Below are 21347 nucleotides of genomic sequence, written 5' to 3' on the forward strand. Positions count from 1 at the left end.
AGATGTAGTGTGGTACACTTGGCCACAGTGCAGGGCTGGCTTACAGAGGATCGGTTCTGAATAGACATTTCTGGGAAGAACAGGACCCAGCCAACAGAGGGTAGCAGGTCATTGGTGTCCACCCCCCACTACACACACACACATATAAGAAGCACCTACTCGCTGCCAGGCGCTGTGTGAGAGCCTGGCAAGGATAGGGCAGTGTCTCGTGGGCACGTGGATCTTGCATGGGACAGTCTATGGGGGAGATAGCCAGACACTGCACAAGCTAGCTAGTCAGTAACTTAGAGCCTGGGGTGGGATGTGGGGCGGTGTGGAGAGAGTTGCTCCTCATTCAGAGAATGGGCGAAGGGGAGCAAGACTGGGGTGCACAATGGGAGGCCTGGGGGAAGCTGGAGAGCAGGATCTAATCTGAAATCTGGGGATAGAAATGCTCAGGTGGCTGGAAGCCAGCAAGAGGATGGAGCACGGCTGGACAGGGAGCCAGTTCCTAAAATAAGGAGGCCTGGGAATGTTGTGACCTGGGCAGGGGTCCAGCTCTGGCCTTGACATTTTTGGAGCCACCTGGGTGGCATGCAGGCGGCAGCAGCTCATGGGAAAAGTCAAGGCTGCCTATGTCACGTCAGGGGCACAGTGCTGCGTCTCACAGGGAGGGACTGGGTGGATCACTTCACACAGTCCAGCAGCTCCACAGCAGGAGGTAGGGAGAACCCATCCCTGCAGGTGTGCAAGGAGAGGTAGGTCATGGTGGCTTGGAAGGAGGCCTCTTTGAGACGAAAGAGGCTTCCCCTCCCACAGTCGGAGACTGAGACTCTGGCATTGGGGCTGGGCGGTGTGCGCCTGGAGGCTGTTCCTTTGTCTGCTTCTATCTTCCTTCTCCCCTTGCAGGCAGCACCCTTCCCCCACTGCCATCTGTCAGGGCCCCCAGACTCGGGCCTCAGACCCCTGGGCATGCCTGGGATGTGAGCCCCAGGGGTGGGCTGTAATTTCAGCCCGGGCAGGGCTCTTGAGTTTCTGATGTTTTATGCCACCTGGTGTGAGGTTCCTCTTTCTAGTCTCTTGGGGGGTGGGGGTGCAGCCCCTCCCCCAAGACATTTCAGTTGACAGTCCCACCCCAACTGTAGCCACTCAGCATCTTTGGTAGCCGAGCCAGGCCCGGGGAGCAGCGACCTGCTGCTCCCATCTGGAAAGGCGTGAGTAGGTGGCACAGCATCCCTGAGGGCAGGAGGGGGTAATTGGAGGGGCTGCCAAGCTTAATTGGTAGTTTCGAAGTCCTGGAACTTGAGCAGAGGAGCTGTAGCTTCTGAGAGCACCCCCCCCCTGCCTTGGCCCCCCCAACCCCCAACTTTCATCTTCAAACCTTCCCCACCAACCTGGATGAAAAGGCCAGGGAGCGGCCAGGTATGAAGAGTAATTATTAGTTTCACTAATAAGGAGAAGAAACGGGATTATCACCACACCCAACTCACTCCCCCTCTTTGTCTTTCTCGCCTTCCACTGAGCTCCATTTCTTTTTTCTCTTCCTCTGCCTCTCCTCACCACCCCACCACCCCTTCTCTTCTATGGGTCTTCTTACTCTGTCTACGCTGTGTCCTTGGTCTCTGCGGCCCTCTGTTTGGGGTGTCTGGGCACCTGTGTGAGGGGGCAGAGGCAGGCAGATGGGGGCTCCGACGGTGGAGTCTATGCCCATTCGCTCAGGACTCATTCACACACAGGGACTGCGCACACGGGGTAGGCTCGGAAGGCGGGCCGGGCGGCACTGACAGTAAGCAGTGTGGTTAGGAGCGAGGGCGGTCACGGTCACGGTGACGGGACTAAGCAGGAGATGCGATGGCATGCCGTGTGGGTGGTTATCCAACATGTGGACACCCCACAGACCACCCCGAGGAGGGGACTCTCCACTCGTCATGGGCGAGGAGCACCCCACGCCCAGAGAAGCCTGGGTTTGGAAGAGCTCCTGGCAGGCCGATTGGCAGTCCCCCAAACCTTGAGAGGGCAGGAGCTTGGTGCACTGGAGAAAAGGGGTGGGGGGAGAATTGGGTACAGCCCACACTCATGCGTGTGACCTGCACTTGCTTTCGTATTCTGTCATCAAGGAATGCCTTCACAGCTCCTGAACAAAGGTTCTGCATGTATTCCCCTGGCCCGGGCCCGGTTCTGGTTGAGGCGCCTGGCCAAAGAAGCGTGTCTGTAGAAACAGACGGAGCGTGTGGCTGGCTTTCGTGGATTGAATCTGAATCCACGTGTCCATTCCAACCGACTTTTCTGCGTGGCTGTCTGGGGACCGCGGTGGCTTGGCCAGCGTGGCTGCCCCACGGAGAGGGTGCAGACGTGGATGTAGCCCACGTGCTCTGCAGCACCTGGCCCTTTTCTCAGGGTTTATGGTCTGAGCACCTTCAGCAGGCCTGAGGCAGCACCCCCACACCGGTGGATGGGGCCGGGCTTGGGGATGGGGGCCAGCCCTGTCTGGGCTAGACCCAGAGCCTTTGGAAGCAGCGCACCTGAGTTCAAATCTGCACGTGACTGTCTGCCCCGTGGATGTGCCACGCGTTGGACTTTGGGCGGGTGACTTGCCTCGCGGACACTCCGGGGCTCCCTCCTCCGCAGGCCACGGCTGAGGGCATTCCAGCGGTAATGAGAGGGAAGCTCTTGGCAGCCCCAGAGCTTGGTAAATATTTGCCACATAGTGATTATAATTATCACACGATCTCTGGAGACAGACGAGGGGAAACATTTGCTTCGGTCCGCGAACATGCCTCTGACTCCTCCGGGGCCTGGGGTTCCTCTTCTGTTCCGGGGGCGTGATGACAAGCTAACGGGGCTCCAACCCGGGTTGGAGTGTCGGGTGACCCTGGGGCCCCCTTGTGGAGACAACGGTGGTTGATGAGCTCTCCCTCTGGCGGGTGGCCGGGCTTTCCCCAGACCTGCCCACCTAGAGAGGGAAACATCAAGCCCGGCTATGCAGGGCTTCTCAAGCCTCTTCAGGTCGTGACCCTTGAATGCAGCTCCTCATGTGGTGGTGACCCCTAACCATCAAATTATTTTCATTGCTACTTCTTAACTGTCATTTTGCTACTGTCATGAATGAGGCGACTCCTGTGAATGGGTCATTTGACCCCCAAAGGGGTGGCGACCCCCAGGTTGAGAACCGCTTCCTTAGTGCCTGCGTGGTCGCTGCCACACTGGAAAGCCAGTCAGGGAGGGTGTGGGCCTCAGGTTCAAGGTCTTTGGTTGGGACCAGGAAGGAGGAGGTCTAGAGGATGGGGGGCAGGTGGGGGGGCAGAGAGGATGAGCTGAGGGAGGACAAGCGCTAGAGCCAGCACCCTCAGTGGCTTGTTTCCTGCTTCCTCGGGGCCAGGAAGCAGGCGAAAAGCTGCAGGAATTGGTCTCTGACAACAAGCTGGACAAGAGCCCAGGGCGAGCAGAGCCCCCACTTCGTCTCCCCATACTCCCCAAAGGCTGACTGCAGGACCCACCACAACCCGAGCAGTGCCAGCCTGCTAGAGGGACCCCACCCTGACTGGAGGCACCCACCACGGGCGGGGGGGGGTGAGGAGGAGCTGGATGAGACCCCCAGGCTACCCTGGCTCCAGTGGAGAGGGTGGGCTCTGGAGTCGGGCTGGTTAGAGCAAAACCTAGACTCAGACACCAGCCAGCAACATGACTTCAAGGCAACTTCACCGCTCTATGCCTCAGTTTCCTTATCTGAGCCAAGCATGCCTTTTCTTAGCATGGGAGAAGTTACATGCTCTAAAGACTTTTAGCAACTCCCGGCACATAGTCAGTGCTTTAAACCGGTTGCTTCTGTTCTCTTAAGCTACAAGACCACCCGGCAGATTGGGAGGTTTGTCTGAGGATAGACGCGGTCTAAGCTGCTGCATCTCTCGCTCTGGGCAGCATGCATTCATCTGTTTGTTTAATAAATATTTATGGAATATATTTATGTCACCTAAGGGTGGCAGATAAGGGTGGGGGTTGGGAGGTGGCCAAGCTTAGAGTTTACTTAGTTCTTGCAGGGGATTTGAGTGAGAACTAATATTTATCAACATAAACTGAGTTTAGAGAGTCCGGGTGGTGTAGTGGTTGCATGTTGGGTCACTAACCACAAGGTTGGCAGTTCAAAACACCAGCTGCTGCTCAGGAGGAAAAGGAGACTTTCTACTCCAATAAAGAGTCACTGTCTCAGAGACGCACAGGGGCAGTGCGACCCTGCCCTACCCTACCCTATGGGGTCTCTGAGTTGGAATAGATTCCACAGCAGGGGGAGAGAGAGAGAGAGAGAGAGAGAGAGAGAGAGAGAGAGAGAGAGAGAGAGAGAGAGAGAGAGAGAGAGAGAGAGAGAGAGAGAGAATAACTATGAATTAAGTATTTTACACTCGAGTCCTCTAAGCCTGGAAATTAGGAGGGGCCAAGGGGAAGTTGTGACAGGAATCGCAAGGCTAATTCCCTGGGGCTGGAATCCAGGCCTGTCTCACTGTAAGGTTGGAGCTCTCTAGACTCTGGGGCTACTTTCCTGCCTCCTGTCATGCCATCATCCTGCTTGGGCAGAGCCAGTCCCTGGAGAGCAGAGGTGTTTTCTGTACCCCTTGGTCTCCTGACCTTGTGGAATAACCTTGGAGCTTTCCCTGGAGGGGACACCCAACCTGGAAGCAGCCCGGCGAGCCTGTGGCTGCTGGTGCTTCCCGCTGCTGTCTGTCTCAGCTGTGGAGGCCTGGGTGCCCGGGAGCTGGGGGCTAAATGACAGTGGGGAGGTGGGAGGGCTCCTGGGTGGGCACTGAGCCTATGGCTCTCCAGGACAGCCTGGCTGTCCTCTGTCTGTATGACCTGAGTCAAGTCATAGCCCTCTCAGACCTCAGTTTCCCCAGCTGTGAAGCCTCTGCCGCCGCCAGGCCCTGGGCACATGGGCTGGGCTTGGAGTTATGCTGCAGGGGCAGAAATGCCACATGGAATAACACAGACATGACTCGCTGAGGGTCAGGTGCCAGCTGTCTGCACTCAGAGTGCCACCTCCAGAAGAAAGCTGGTGACTGGTGGCAGGTCCTGGTGGCTCCGGAGCAGTCTCCATGTGGGCTGGTGCCTCTCCTTCACTTGTTTCATCTCTTTTGTAGCTCCAAGGGGATTGGCTGGAGATACACCCAGCACTAACCCTGCCTCATTAGCACGACAAAAACCACCCACTCCCTTGTGGGATTAGACCCATGGGCAGGCCAGGCACCAAGGTTAGATTGACCACACCTATTTTCGGAGAACACCGTTAGTAGCTGACAGCCCATCCCCTGCTCACCTTTCCTCTTGGCCTCCAGAGAGGGTAAAGTGGGACAGGGACAAAGCAGGAACCCTGAAACCGAATCCAGACGTGGGCAGCTGAGTGGATGCAGATGCAGAGACTGGGCGGTGTTGGCTGAGCCACCCACCCCCACCCCTGTCTAGCTCTGGCTCTGGCCCAAGCCCCTACCCACAGACCAAGTGCTAACTCGGAGGTTTCTGGGCCTGGGAGAGCTTCCCAAAGGCAAGAAATCAGAGCCTGGATACAACACCTGTGGGGCCTACTGCCTCCCTGCAGGGCAGACTCCTCGAATTTGTCCACGGATGGATGGATGGATGGATGGATGGATGGATGGATGGATGGATGGACAGGGAGTTTGAAAGTAGGAAGAGGAGACCTATGGTCACCCAGGTCTCAAAGGTGACACACTCAAATAGGCCCTCTGGGCTCTCCCAGCCCCAAATGTGATCTTCTGACTTCTGCCCTCCCCAATCCTCCGGGCTCCTGCATCCACCCACCCAAACTAAACTCACTCAATTCTGACTCATCGTGACCCTACAGGGCAGGGTAGAACTAGCCTTGTGCAGTTCTAAGACTGTCACTCATTACAGGCGTAAAAGGTCCCATCTTCTCCCAAGGAGTTGCTGGTAGTTTTGAACTGCTGACCTTGCAGTTAGCTGCCCGATGTGTAACCTACTACACCAGCAGGGCTCCTTTCTCCAGTCCCTGCCTTGAGCAAATGAAGACCAGTCCTACCCTCAGGAGATTTCAACTGGGGGCGTTCACCACACTGCCCAGCTCCATCTGCTGCTGCAGCCCCAAAGCCTTCCAGAGGGGAGAGGGCCAAGGAGCCAGGGACCCACCTGCTCCCCAGAAGGGTGTCAAGATGGGAGGGCCTCCCAGGACCCAGACACAGGAGGGGAGTGTTGATAAGCTGCAGGGCACACAGGCACACGCACCCCCTCCCACCAGCTGACCAGATGGCTGGGCCCCTCCCCAGGGGCTCTGCGGGGGGCTGGATTTCTTTCTACACAAAAGGCATATATGTTAAGGGGAGCTATGGAAACCATCCTATCTCCTGGAATCCCAGTCGCAGTGTTTCAGAACCCCCAGCACGGGCAGCATCTCTGAGTCCCAGCATGCTAGAGTGGAGCATCTGAGTTGTGGGGTCCGGCACTCCAGCCGCTGGTCCCATGTGGCTAATGAGCACTTGAAATGGGAATGAGCTGGAACTGAGATGCTTCGCACATGTCAAGGACATGGTGGATTTTGAGCACTTCATACACAAAGGAGAATTTGAAGCATCTCATGAATGATTTCTCCCGACTAATGACACATTGAAATGAAAATATTTTCGGATCTATTCAGTGAAGTCCTCTATATGATTAAAATGTTTTAAAATGTAGCTACTAGATCATTAAAATTTTGGTGCGGTGCATTGCATTCTGTGTGTCTGGGCAGAGCTACTCTAGAAAGTCAGATTTATCATGTTTAAAAAGCCTTTGAAAATGACAAAATTGTTGAGTTACAAATTTAGTGTATTAGAATTATGACCTTTTAGAATTTGAAAATCAGATTCCCAGAACTTTATACTTCACTGACTTTGAGTCTTAACTACTCTCTCAGAACCAAATGGAGTCTGAAGAACAGTGGCCATCTCCCTCACACCTTGCTGACTTGGACGCCCACACTGACCCAGCTTGGCCCGCCCCTTCCCTCCCATGAGAACTCCCCAGCTTCAAGGCTGCCCGTATCCTCTTCTCCATAGAAGGTGGGGAGCCTGGCTCCAGCTCCTCTCCCGCCCAAGCTGCTGCCTGTCCTAAATGCTGCAGGGCCACCCTGACACATGTCCCAACATGTGTGATCCCAGGACCCAGCAGGGACCCTCAGCTCCAGATGGCCTTCTCTGCTGCCCCATCCCTCAGCAGGACTCTTCCTGGGCTCCAAGCACAGAGGGGCCCCGTCTGGCCTCTCTCCTTTGGCTTTGCCTTCTTTTCCACGGTGACTTTCACTGGGAGAGCAGACAGATGGGTGGTCACAAATTAAAGTCCAGAAGGACAACAGATATTGCTCAAAGGCTTTAAAAAAAAAAGATTGGAAATAGCAAAACATACACCAATTAAAGTTTCTAAATGTACAGTTCCAGAGGTGCTTTACACAATTGACGTATGTATGGATTGTGATGAGAGTTGTATGAGTCCCTCATAAAATATTTTATTTAAATAAATAAATGTACAGTTTGAGGTCATTGGTTACCTTTTCCCAGATGTATAACCCCTTCTTTTTAAAATTTTTATTTAATAAATCTTTTTATTGGGGCTCATACAACTCTTATCACAATCCATACATACATCAATTGAGTAAAGCACCCTTATACATTCATTGCCCTCATCATTCTCAAAATTCGCCTTCCACTTGGGTTCCTGGAATCACCTTGTTTTCCTTTTTCCCCTCCCCCCTTCCCCCTGTACCCTTATAGTTTATAAATAATTATTTTATTAACCCCTCCTTTTCAAAACTGTGCCTCCCTCAGAATAAATGCACTGCCCCCATGTTTCATCTTGAACCCACTGACACCCATCGAGATAGTTCTTAAAGAAGCACAATACTCTCCTGGGGGCAAAGTTACGATGACTTCTTAGACCTTGAGGGAACGAGTTGTTAGGTCTGGAGGCTTGGGACCAGTCTGAGCTGTGATATGAATTTCTTTATATATCTATATTTCTTTTTTATAATTTATTTTAAATATTTCCCTATATTTATTTATTACATATAAAAATTTATATCAAGGCTCAGACTTGAGAAAAAAAACCAGAAGATCGATCTTTCTTCTTTTTAAAATCATTTTATTGAGGCCTCATACAACTCTTATCACAATCCATATATACATCAATTGTGTAAAACACATTTGACATTCGTTACCCTTATCATTCCCCAAACATTTGGTCTCCACCCAAGGCCCTGGCATCAGCTCATTTCTCCCCTCCCTCCCTGCTCCCCCCTCCCTTGATAATTTATAAATTATTATTTTGTCACATCTTGACTGTCTGACATCTCCCTTCACCCACTTCTCTGTTGTCCATCCCCCAGGGAGAAGGTTATATGTAGATCCCTGTAATCGGTTCCCCCTTTCTACCCCATTCTCCCTCCACCCTCCCAGTATTGTCACTCTCACCACTGGTCCTGAAGGTCCTGATCATCCATCCTGGATTCCCTGTGTTTCCAGTTTGTATCTGTACCAGTGTACATCTTCTGATCTACCCAGATTTGTAAGGTAGAATTGGAATCATGATAGTGGGGGAAGGAAATTTCTATGTTTCATCATTGCTACACTGCACTCTGACTGGCTTGTTGCCTCTCCCCTTCCATAAGGGGATGTCCAGTTTCCTACAGATGGGCTTTGTGTCCCCACTCCGCACTCCCCCTCATTCACAATGATATGATTTTTGGTTCTTTGATGCCTGATATCTGATCCCTTCGACACCTTCTGGTCACACAGGCTGGTGTGCTTCTTCCATGTGGGCTTTGTTGCTTCTGAGCTAGATGGCCACTTGTTTATCTTCAAGCCTTTAAGACCCCAGACACTATATTTTTTGATAGCCGGGCACCATCAGCTTTCTTCACCACATTTGCTTATGCATCCATTTGTCTTCAGCGATCGTATCGGGGAAGTGAGAAAACAATTATATGATTTTTTGTTCTTTGATGCCTGATAACTGATTGAGATCTATCTTTCTATATTGGTTTTGTTTCTCTAGAAAACCCAGCCTAATAGAGATCCTGAAATGATTGCCCTGAGATCAAGGTCAATTGGGATAGCAGAGTGCACAGAGACAATGGTCTAATTTGGTGAGTAGCCACTGGTGGTCAAAGCTTCTAAGCCAGTGCTTTTCAACCTGTGGGTCACGACCCCTGTGGGGGTCGCACGACACTTTCACAGGGGTCGTCCGATTCAGAACAGTAGCAAAATTCCAGTTAGGAAGTAGCAATGACAACAATTTTATGGTGGGGGTCACCACCACATGAGGACCTGTGTGAAAGGTCGCAGCGTGAGGAAAGTGGAGAGTCGCTGCTCTCAGCAGACATCCAAGGTGCAACTACCGTTGTTCCTGGTCCAGCAAAGGAAGCATGATGGGGATCCAGAGACAGGCGGAGACAATTAGACCAAGAAACCATGCAAACATCCTTCCCCACAGCCCTGAGCGTGGAAGAACTAGCCGGTCCCTGGCCACCACTGCAGCTGCTTGGAAAAGGGTCACAGTAGAATGCCTTGGGTAGAGGATCAGAACGCAGAATCGTAAGAGACCAGCCTCACTGGTCAGCTCGAGACTGGTGGGATTCCCAGACGACAGCCCTTACTCATCCTTCAAGTCTAGAAGTGAACTCACCTCTAGGTTAGAATAACCAACCATGTAAGATTTAAAAGGCAGCGATTACCCAAGGTCAAAGTTCAGAGGTGAGGATCAAAGGAGAAACCGAAATGGGAAATTCCAGGACGGAAGTGGGATAAGGGACGGTTCACTGAGGGGCCTGCAATGGATGAGAGGACTCAGAATGAACTGATCTGCTCAGCAAACCTTCCCTAACTCACAGTAAAAAACCAAACACACAGTAGAGCACAGCGCGAGGCTCAACGCAGACATTGTTCACTAAGTAAGCTAAACTACCTGATTGTTACGGCTGCAGGGATAATTTTGGCTTAAGGTTTAAAGATGATCTCAGGGTGATAGTTAGTGGGTCCCCAGAGATCTGGTGGCATTGTGGTCACACACTGGGCTACTAACCGCAGGGCCAGTAGTTTGAAACCACCAGGAGAAAGATCAGGTTTTCATCACTGCCTTGGAAACCCACAAGAGTCTACCTTGTCCTAAAGGGATTGCTACGGATCAGAATCCACTGGATGCCGGTGAATTTGGTGTTGGGAATTAGGCTTCACTTTCTAGAGAACACCAGGAGATCCCAGGCAGGTGGGGCAGAGCTGCATGGTTCCCAGATGGGCAAGGACATGGCAGGTGTCACCAGCTTCCCGGATTAGTAGGCCACCTGGGCTGTGGGCTCCAGAGCCAAGCAAGCAGGAAGAAGGTGGGAAAGAAAGACCTGCTCTGTGCACAGGGTGGCTACGGGTCGGAACCGACTCGATGGCGCCTAAGAACCACCTCCCACCGCCATGAAGACATCATCAGGCTATGTCCTGATGAGAGACTGAGCCCTGCCCATACCTTCACACAAGGGCATTGGGCTGACATCAAATCTAACCATCACAGGGCCCATCTCCTTCAGGAAGTCTGGAGTCGGAAAATTTGAAATTCTGTTGTACATCAGAATTCTTGAATAGGATTCGGTTTCGTTTTGGCAGACTCTTCGACGGGAGTGTTCAGTTGTCTCTGGGCACCATCCCGCTCTCCCAGGCGGTGTCAGGGTGCAGGCAGCAGTTGTTAAGGAGGCGACAGCCACATGCACCACCCCCTCCTCCTTCTGACTGTCCTCTTCCCTCTGTGGCCCGAGGCAGCCCCTCCACCTTCTCAGAGATCATCCTTTCTCTCCAGCTGGGTCACCGGCCAGCACCTCTTGGTCCTGCCCTGCTGCCAGCCCCGGGCAGACGAATGACAACTGACCGGCTAGAACTGTTGTTGGCACGTGGGGGATCAAGAGGTGAACTTAGGGTACACCAATTCTGCTTAGGAAAAAAAAAGACTTTATAGGGAGTTAGTAACAGTTAAGTACAAGAAAGAAGAAAATGTTTTAGATCGTTGCGGCGATGATTGTACAACTCTTTTTGAATATGATTGAACTATTAAATCACATGGTATATGAATTATATGCAAGTACAACTTTAAAAAATAAAGACAAAACTCCAGGGAGGAAGAAGGAAGAGGCTCCCATTGACAGAGTCGGGAATTCCAGGGGCGGACAAAGTGGGGTTGACTCACAGGGCCCTCAAGGAGGAAGGAGACTAGGAGACTAGTGGTCATCAGGGGAGACTTCCTGGAGGAGATGGGCTGGCACTGGATTGTACAGGAGGTGATCAGAGGTTGGGACTGTAAAGAGGTGGGGGATGCCGGACACACATGGCCCATGTCGAGGGTTTGAGGGGCCCAGACTGGAGGGGCGTGGGGGGTCAGAGGGTGTTAGGGCTGGGATAGTAGGGCAGCTGGCTGAGGGAGGCTGGGAGTGGACCTCTGGGAGTGTGTGAGAGTGTGTGTATGTGCACAAGAAAAAGAGAACCTGGTGAGCTCTGGGGGAGTGTTGAATTAAAATGACAATAACTGGGCGAGGGGGGGGGACGAAAAGAGGAGCTGATACCAAGGGTTCAAACAAGAAGAAAATGTCTTGAAAATAATGATGGCAACATAGGTACAAATGTGCTTGACGCATTGGATGTATGGATTGACAGAAGAGCCCCCAACAGAATGATTCATTAATAAAAAAATAAAATGACGAAAACAACTCTAGCTGCACTAGGCATTATGCTTAAGCAATTCTCTACCCTTGCATTTAACCCTCTCAACCACTCTGTGAAGCGCTGTCAGCTCCTTTCACCAATGCACCAGTGAAGCCTGAGTCTCAGCCGGCTGAGTGGCACTGAAACCACAAGCGCGCCTCCCCACTGGCTTCGGAGGGAAGGCGAGGGGATGCGCGTGCCACGGTGTGCGTGCAGTATTTACGTGTGAATGAGTGTGACTGCTGTGTGTCCCCCTGTGTGTGGAAACCTTCACCTAGTGCGCTCCCCCGCCCACCCCAGCACCATCTCAAGACCGACCCAGCCCAGACAGGTCTGTGTGAAGAGGGGGCCTTGGAATGATAAGAATTTCCATGCCTGTCAGAGCAGATCGCCCCAGACAAGCAAGTGTCTGGCTGGTTCCAGAGCCAACTTTCCAGGAGGGTCAGTAAGGCTCGGCCGTGCTGGGGTACCCCCACGGGCCCAGGAATGATGTTTGGACCTGTCAGGCCTTGTCTTGCTGGGGTCACTCCTTCCCAGCTCAGGGGCCCCCAGGTCTGGTCATAGCTCCATCACAAGCCAAACACTGCCGTCGAGCCAGCTCATGCTCATAGGGACCCTATAAAACAGAATAGAACTGTCCCTTTGGGTTTCTGAGCCTGTACACCGCTACACCTCACCCACCACCCACCAGGGCGCTATTCCCAGTCAAGGGTACCCGGGCAGGCCTGTTTCCTCCCGTCTGGGCAGCTGTGACTACTTCTTTAACAGTGTTGGCTTCCTTGAAGAATCACTCCGATAAGGCAGTTCCCAGAGTGAGCTGTGTGCCTCTGGGAAGGAGGGTGGGGCAGAGGGCTGGGCAATACTGGGCCCTTGACCTCCACGACCCCTGTGCTCCCACCCAGTGGAAACATCTCTGGACCTGTGTGGAGACCAGGGGCCTTACTTCTTTAACTGGACAGTGACAGTTGTCACAAACACAATTGAGAGTGGGCCAAAGTAAGCGACAGGAATCACTTTGGAGAAGCACCCCCCCCCCACTTATTTATGTAGCTATTTTGGTTACTATGGTCTTTTGGTTTGAATGATGTGAAAAGGAGTTGACTCCAGGCAGTACTTCCGCACTCAGCTGCTAAGCCTCAGGTTGGGCTTTCGATCCCCCCAGAGGTCTTAGAGGAGAGGCCCGGTGACCTGCTTCAGTTAACCTCAGCCCCTGCCAGCCCCTGGAGCACACAGGGCTTGCGGTGAGCTGGGAGGGGCAGCGACCATGTTTCCTCTCTCTCTTTGTTCAGTAACCCCGGAGTTGAGTGAGGGGTGGCTGGGGCCAAGGGCACAGCCAGTGCAGAACCTTCTGATGGACCCGCCCTGGGCAGCCAGGCCCTGTCCTCAAGGGGACTTGTAGCCCAGCTCAGATACCAGTCATTTGGAGACCAGGTGTGTGGTTTTCCTTTTTTTTAATTTCCAGGTTGTAATCAGTAAGCTGCAATTAACACACAAAGCAGATTTACATTTGTTTATGGAAGCGGTTATCTCCCCATTCTGGAGATTTTCCTCCACCCTCTAAGGAGCCCTGGCCGGGGCAGTGGTTGCCCACTTGGCTGCTAGCAGAAAGGTCAGCAGTTCGAAACCACCAGCAGCTCCAAGGGAGAAAGACTGAGGCTTTGTACTCCTGCAAACAGTCCTAACCGCAGAAAACCACTGGGCAGTTAGTTCTGCCCTGACCCTTAAGAGTTGGCATTGATGGCAGTGAGTGGGTCCCTGTTCTCAAGGTCCCGCTCACCCGCTCCTGCGGGGATTGGAAGAGCGTAGGCTGGTAGTCTGAAGACCTGTTTCTGTGATCAGCACCCTTCTTGGGCAAGCTAAGGGGTGTCCAGTAAGCTGCCCAAACCTCCATTTTCTCTTCTGTAAATCGGGCGTGAAAAACAACATTGTGTCTATGGTTGGGGGCAGTTATTGGGCCCCAGAATTGTTGTACAGAAAAGAAAATGATAAAACCTGGCAAAGTGAGATGCATGAAAGAGCCCACTCCCCACACCCACCCCCGCCAGCAGAGTCCCTGGGGGGCAGAGAAGGTGTGGTAGCAGCCCAAGGCTTTGCCCCGGTATGGGACTGCTATAGGAACATTTAGAAATACCCTCCCAACAGTGGAAGGTAGGCCAGCTGGGAGAAGACACAGTACCTAGATGGTATTGGGGACCAACCAGGAGATGGGTAAGTAATGGGGAGAACTCAAGTGTTCACTTGGGTGGACTTGAACTTGAAGCCTTTTCAGTCCTTGGGGCGTTTGCTTGACTTCTCTAAACTTCATGCTGTCTAGGTTACTAAAGTAGCAAATAGCAAGTGGGTAGCAAACACCAGAGTAAGCAGCTAATTGCTGTTAATTGCCCCACACCATTTCCTACCCATGCAGGCTGGCCTCTGGAAATCTTTTACATACAGTCCATCTGAAACATTCCTTTTTTTTGGTTTTTATTAAAAAAATTTTTTCTTTAATTGTTTTACAAAGAAGCTACAGACTACATCGAAACTAATCTTTGTACAAAAAGGCGGAGAGAGAGAGAGAGAGAGAGAGAGAGAGAGAGAGAGAGAGAGAGAGAGAGAGAGAGAGAGAGAGGAGCCCCAGAATACCCAGAGACGAAGGTGGGGATGGGATGGGAACAAGAAAGTTAGATGAGAGAGCAAGATGAAGCTGAAAGACAAGAGAGTAGCTTCATACATAACAACAGCAATGAAAAGACAAAAGAGGGAGTAAGATGAGTGAGCATTTTAAAGTATTTCCCCACACAGCCCTGGTGAAAATCAGGTTGGAACCAACAACAAACACAGCATGAGATTAAGACGTTTAAAAAGGCAACAGAGGTATGAAGACTGGCCATTGCCAGTGTTGAGAGAAACAAACTCGTTTTAGGCACCAGAGATCGGAGCACTGCCCCACCCCCCAGAGGATGATGGGGGGAAGAGGGGGCAGGCCCTGGGCAGCTGCCATGGGTGTGTATAGAAGGGGGTCTGCTTGTCCGTCTCAGCATTTCCTCCAGTCTTTGTGCCCTAGATTGGGGAAGGCTACAGGAGGCCTTTTGGACAGAACATCTGAAGCATTCTTAACCTACCCATTTTGCAGATTTCCCATCAGAAAGCAGCCTCTGCCCTTGAAGAGCTGTCCAGCTGTGTGTGTGTGTGTGTGTGTGTGTGTGTGTGTGAGAGAGAGAGAGCGCGCACTGGTGAGCAAGCGAGCGAGCAGTGTTCCACCTCCATGTGGTCAGTGCTGTAATTATGGTGACCGTGTTCTGCAAACCACAAATCAGTCATGTGGACTAGCAGAGGCTATTTTCTACCTCCACCGGAGTCCAAACATGAATTCACATGCAGCTCGTTACACATTCATCGCATCACCTTTTATTGTTTTAAAGATACAAATGACATGAAATTTGAATTGTCCCTGACACATCCCACTACAGTCCAAGAAAACCACTAGGGCCATGATTGGGGCCCAGAGTCCTGGCAGGGCAGGAAGGCTTCCAGGAACAGGTGCTCTTTGTGTGGGACAGGGGTGTGGGAAGGGGGGCCTTGAAGGCTCAGAGGGGGTCTTCAGAAGCAGAAGGCCCCAAGATGGGAGATAGGAATGCTTCAGGCTTCTCTAGAGCGCCAGGCCCTTCGTGACATAAATGCTGGGGATTAGAGGCTGTGAAGCAGCAGCGTGTGTCCACGACTCAGGTACTGGAGCTGGCCAGGGGTCATAGAGAGAGGCGTCAAGTGTGTGCCTGAAGGCCTGTTCTCCTTGAGGGTCCTTGGGAAAACAAGCGTTTAACCCAAGACCTACAGATCAAAACTAATCACTGAGCTAACACGTATACATAGTGCTCAATATGTGATAGGTACCATACCAAGTGCTTTACATAGTTCACTCCTGTATTTCTCTTGCTGGAGCCCTGGCAGCATAGTGGCTACTGTTTGGGCTGCTAACCATGAGGTCAGCAGTTTAAAACCACCGGCCACTCTGCTTTCTACTCCCATGAAGACCAACAGTCTCAGCAATCCACAGGGCGCAGTTCTACTCTGCCCATAGGGGTCGCCATGGGTCGGAATCGAGTGGATGGCAGTGGATGCTTTTGATGGGAATGATTACAAACCTCACTGCAGAGTTAAGGCAGCTGAGCATGGAAAACTTGGAAGACTGGCCCAAAGTCACACAGCTGGTAATTGAGAAGAGCCAGGATTCAATCCCAGGCCATCAAGATGCGTACTTAAAAAAAAAAAAAAGGTTTTATTGTCATATACCGGTAACTCATAAATCAAGCAATTCAATAGTTAAGAAAGAGTTGTACAACCATGGCCATCATTGTAGAACATTTTCTCCTTTCCTGTTCTCAGTGTTATTAGCTCCTCATTTCCCCACTTCCCCTGCCACACCGCCAGAAACCATTAATCCAGTCACTCTCTCTAAAATGACCTAGCCTGGATCTCACATATAGGAAACATATCCAAACCAAAACTAACAATAACAAAGGAAAAGAGAAAAACCTCGATTGAAAAAACGGAAAATATTAAAAAAAAAAAAAAAAGAAAGCTGAACCAATTCAAGTGGATGGAAAGGGAGAGCAAATGATAAGGTGTTACATTTTAACCTCACTACTTCTGCTACCATCCACTTTGCAGCGCAGTCTGCAGGAGAGCAAGGCTGTGCACAACCTTGGTCTGTGGTCAGATGGGATTCCCCGAGAGGCTCCAAGCAGGCCTATTTCCATCCCCCCGCCCCCCTTAAGGAGAAACAAAACTGAAACAACTTAAAAATGGGCCAAAAGGGAGCTGATAAGATGCTACATTTTAACATAACCCCATTTGCCATAATCGAGTCCAAAATGTCCTTGTCTCCTCACCAGGCTAGTCACATTCCTTGACTGTGGTCAGCGTGGCGCCACCAGAGGCTTAGTCCACATGTGGACCCTGCAAATGGATTTGGGGGTTTCCAGTCCAGATGCACGCTCAACAGAGAAACGGGAAACCGGGAGGATGGGGTGCTCCTTTAGGACAAGGCAGAGATGAGCTGGACAGCGAAGCAGGCCATGTGTGCTGAGATCAGTGTTTTCAAACAGAAAGCAGGCATGGTGAGATAACAGCAGAGGTGTGACGCTGGCAGGACAGAGACCAGTTTAGAGGTCAGGATCGAGGCGCTGGCGGCTTAGACAGGAGTGGCCATGGCGAAGATGGTGAAGAAATGCAGTCGGGCTATAAAACAGAGGCAAAACCAATGGGAGGTGAGGGCAGGATGTGTGCTGTTCTGGACCAGCCGTGGACTGGGCACACAGGCGGAGGGGAGAAGCAGGCCTGCTGGGAAGAGGAGGATTTCAGCATTGGCCTTGGAGGTGACCTTGGGGCAGCCAAGCAGTGTCAAGTGGGCAGTGAGAGGCCTCTTGGGCTGAGAAGGGAGACTCACTCGATAGGGGAGTGGTCAGTACAGAGAAGGCCTCAGAGCCCTGGGAGAGGTGACTGGTCCTGAGGGGATGGGGGAGTTGGGTCTCCCAGAGGCAGTCTTCCTCAGAACCACGGGATGCTAGACAGTGGTGAGCACTGCAGGTGCTCAGCTTCCCCCAAAGGCCAGCCCCTGGGGGAGGCCTGGCTGGCTCCTCCTGCTAAGCCTTTGGGGGACAGTGACTGAAAGGCTCTGGGTCCCTCTTAGTGAACAGCAACTCTGAAGATTGGAGAAGAGTGGGAAGAGAAGTCAGAGATGGGCAGTCACCCCACCTCCTGGAGTTCCCACTAGATATGTCCTCTTTGCCTCTAGTCCTGCCTCTCCTCCCCCCCCCCCCCCCCCCCCCCCCCCCCCCGCCCAGGCCTCTGTCACAACCTGCAGACAACCTTCTCATCCCTCTGAATGAAATTCAGCCTGTGAAGGTGCCCACACAAGCTGTGTTAGGCAGAGTTCTCTAGAGAAACAAAACCAGAACATTTACGATTATTTATATATGTGGATAGGTTTACAGAGCGAGAAGGACTCTAACAGCTAATTAGTCCACACAGCAGTACAGAAGGCTCAGTTTGACTCACTTTTGTGGAACAGTTAATATACCGAAGGTCCTTAAACTCACAAGGGCTTCCGGTGCCAGGTCAAGGGAGCAGACAGGAGAGTCTGCCCTCAGGCAAGACAGGCAGGGTGGGGCAGCAACTGCAGGAAGATGAGAAGTTGAGGCGGAGCAGAGGCCAGTAGCGTCCCATGTCATGATCCTCAAGAAGCATGAAGTAGGTCTCAAGCTCCAGCAAAGCATGCACGCACACAAGGCAAGGCGACAGGATCCACGGGTTGCCTTGCCCCACAATAGCCCAGCACTTGGTGGAGGCAAAGGGCTAACTCAGCCAGCAGTGCACTGGTCCTATCACCAGGGAGAAAGAGGGGAGGGAGCTGGCCTTAGAAAGCCATTTATCTCGGTGGCACTCCAATCAAGCTGTGAGCTGATTAAACTCCTCCCACATGGTCCTATGGAAGCCTAGTTGGCACAATAAACCTATCACACAAGGTCATCCCAAATCTTTCCTAACCCTTTCTGCTTGTCTAGACCACTCAATCCTGGCCTCCCTTACCCACCCCAATGGCCATACTCGGCCCTCCCTAAACCCTTTCTCTGTTGCCCTCTGTTGAGACTGCCGCTTCCCACCTGGAACCCACCCAGAATTTGGGCTCTTTCCCCCCAACCACCCTCAGCCTGTTCCGCTTCTTCTCATGGAAGGGGAATGGAGGCAGAGAGACACACATGGCCTTCTGAACCCCAAGGGCTAGGGACCTGCAGCTGCCCTTTAGCACCAGCAGGTCTAGAGCCAGTAGCGACATGCAGGTCACCTCCACACAGCCTGGGCATTTCCTGAGGGTGCAAATCCACGGCTCTCAGCCCAGCATTCCCTCACCAGGGGCACAGTGCTGCCCCTGGGAAGCTCACAGGGCCTCATGGATGGAGTGGCCTTCTGAAGCTAAACCCATGGTGTGAGGAAATAGTCCAGGACATGGGTTCCCAAACTTACTTGGCTTACCATCACCCGCTTCCTGGAAAAAAAGAGAGAAAATTACTTCAATGCACCCCCCACCCCCAGGCGATTAAAAACATTTGTACTATAACCTATAATCCAGGATAAAGTGTAGGCATCTGCTTTTGCAAGCCCCCTATTGCTCTAGTGCCCCCCAGGGGGCGGTATTGGCCACTTTGGGCAACACTGGTCAAGGGCTTTTTAACGGGCGCAAGATCCAGGCCATTTCCAGAATCTTTAAATATTGACCTTAGGAACACAAAATTCCCAGAGAACTTGACTTCCTTTACCAAACTGGTGGGGTGGCTGGAGTGTGGCCCAGGAAGTCAATCTGCCTTTGAGAAATCCTGTTTGCATTCCTGGTCACCTTCCTTAGGCTCAGTCCTGTCTGGCTGTATTTCATTCAAAGAAGTCACGCAGGCATAGCGGGGAGTTAGGAGCCTGGGATCCACCCCAACATCGGTGACAAGACTGCGGTGACTGAATGAGCGCTTCTCCCCAGCTACATACAAGACTCCTATAAACCTCCTGGATTCTCTGGGCCTCGCTGTTCCGGAATCCTCACCTAAGGGGCAGGGTCCTTGAGGCTGCAGATGGAGAACCAGGAAAGAGGCAACAGGCTGGGCTGGAGAAAAGACCTGCCTGCCCAAGGTCAATCCCTGCTTCATCTGCCTCCACTGTACCGGGTGCTGGGGGTTCAGCTGGGAACAACTTGTTGGGGGACGATGTCATTCTAATCAACAATGAAACTAGGAAATGATCCAGATAATCACTATGAGGGAAATAAGTTGGGAGTGGGGGCCTGCGCCAGAGTCGGGGCAAGGATGGGGGGAGGGGGAGGCCTGCCCAGGAAGGGTCACTCTGGCAGGCACCTGGTTGGTCAGGAGCTGCCTGGGGAGGCCCTGAAGGGCTGTCACAGCCTGCTGGTGGCAGAGCCTGGAGGCTCCCCTGGGCCCAGGCCAGGGCCCTTGCAGATCCCGCGGGCCCGGGTCTTTGTTTCCCTCCTCCCCTCGGCTGCCTCTTCCGACCCCCCCGGCGCTGCTCTCTCTCTCTCCGACCCCGAATAACTTGTTGGTTTCCCTAGGGCTTTGTTTCCCGGGGGTCACTGCCTCCGGGACTCCGGGCGGCCGCCCCGGGTCCTCTCGGGTGCAGCATCTGACACCCCCGCCCCCTACCCCCTCCGAGAGAGGGGTCAAAGGCAGCCGCGTCACGTGGTCGCCGAGCAGCACCGAGTCGGCCGGGAGAGCCGAGGGAGAATCCGGGTGGAAGCGGAGAAACGCAGCCCCGAGAGCAGCGCCCGGTCCCGCCCCGGGGCGCTCGCGGCACGCCAGCCGGCCGCTCGGGCCTCGGGAGCGGACCTCCGCGCGGCACGCACGCGCCATCGCAGGATCGAGCCCGGTTCCCAGCGGCTGGGCCGGGGGAGGTAGGCGCCCGGGCCGGAGGGGCTACGGGGAAGCGGGCTGGGGGGCTCTGGGCGCGCGGGTACGCCCCTTTGTGCCCCGCGAGCCCGGGGGAGCGAGGTCGTGCGTCCCAACTTCCCGTCTTCAGGGCGAGCCCCCCGGCAGAGGGGTGAGCGCAGTGCCGGGGCCGCGGCGGGGGCTGGGCACCGGGAGGTAGGGTGGGGGGCAGCGGGGCGGGAGGCGGAGCGGCGGCGGCGGCGTGCAGCGGGGGTGGAGCGGCGGAAGGCGGCCGGGAAGGGGTTAATCCCGGCGCGGCCCGAGCCCCGCGGCGCGCGCACGGCCGGGAGAGCCGGGCGTCCGGCGTCGGGCTGGCAAGCGCCTCCTCCGGGGTGGCCGAGCCGCGGCAGGTAAGAGGCCGGAGGGCTGCGGCCGGCCAGTCCAGCCGCCGAGCCGGCGGGGCCCGGGCCGCGCGTGCAGGCCGCGCGGGGCCCGGGCGCTGCCGGCGCAAGTTTAGTGCGGGCGGGCGCCGGGCGGGCGCGGGGAGGGCGGGCGGAGTCCAGGGCCCTGCGCGCGGGGGTGGGAGACAAAAGGGTGGGGGGCCGCGCGGGGCCGGGGCCGCGGGCAGGCTGAGGTTGAGCGAGGGCAGCGCGGCAGCTGTAGGTCACGGATAATGTCACTCACGAGGAATGCCCCCTCCCCCTCCCTCTCCCCGGCGCCCGAACAGGGGAAACTTTTGTCTGGCGAGGGAGGGGGTTAGAGACCGGGTCCCAGCTTCGGTAGGGTAAGGCCGCCGGACCGGTTTTCTCCAGGCTAGAGCGGCCTGATTTCCAACTTCCCTCCCTCGCCGATTCTCGGGCGCAGCGAGTCCCCCTGTTGATCGCTGCGCTTAATGCCTAGGATGGGGTGCCGTGGGACCTGGGAACCCGGAGGGCCAGCCGTGCATCCCCTACCCAGATCCCATTACCCCGGCGTGCCAGGCCCAAAGGATACAGCCCTATGCCCATCAGCTCCAGTGCTTCTAAAAGGAGCCCCTTCCCGTCCCCCCAGCCCCAAAGCCCGGGGTAGTATTGTCCCTCGGAGATACAGATGGCGCTTCTGGGTGTCATGTGACCTTGGGTTGGTTGCTTGCCTTCCCGGAGCCTCAGTTTCCTCACCTGTAATGTAGGGGGATCCGGTATCTGTGAACAAACAGCTGGCGCGTGCCTTGGAAAATGGTGGCATGTTTACATTC

The 21347-nt window shown here is 53.8% G+C and overlaps 1 protein-coding gene across 5 annotated transcripts in view; it reads left to right on the forward strand.

The window, feature by feature from the left end:
• Nucleotides 1-19669: 19669 nt before the first annotated feature.
• Nucleotides 19670-21347, forward strand: part of NDST1 (N-deacetylase and N-sulfotransferase 1) — a 70739-nt gene continuing 69061 nt past the window's right edge. For 3 of the 5 annotated variants that reach the window (XM_075541811.1, XM_075541809.1, XM_075541813.1), the window contains exon 1: nt 19670-20139. The gene's annotated coding sequence lies outside the window, so the exon portion shown is untranslated. Of the gene's footprint in view, nt 20140-20445; nt 20524-21347 lie in introns of those variants that run through there. The other 2 variants (XM_075541814.1, XM_075541812.1) reach the window with 2 other exon arrangements.

Source organism: Tenrec ecaudatus, chromosome 2 (genome assembly GCF_050624435.1).
Source record: "Tenrec ecaudatus isolate mTenEca1 chromosome 2, mTenEca1.hap1, whole genome shotgun sequence".
NCBI lineage: Eukaryota > Metazoa > Chordata > Mammalia > Afrosoricida > Tenrecidae > Tenrec > Tenrec ecaudatus.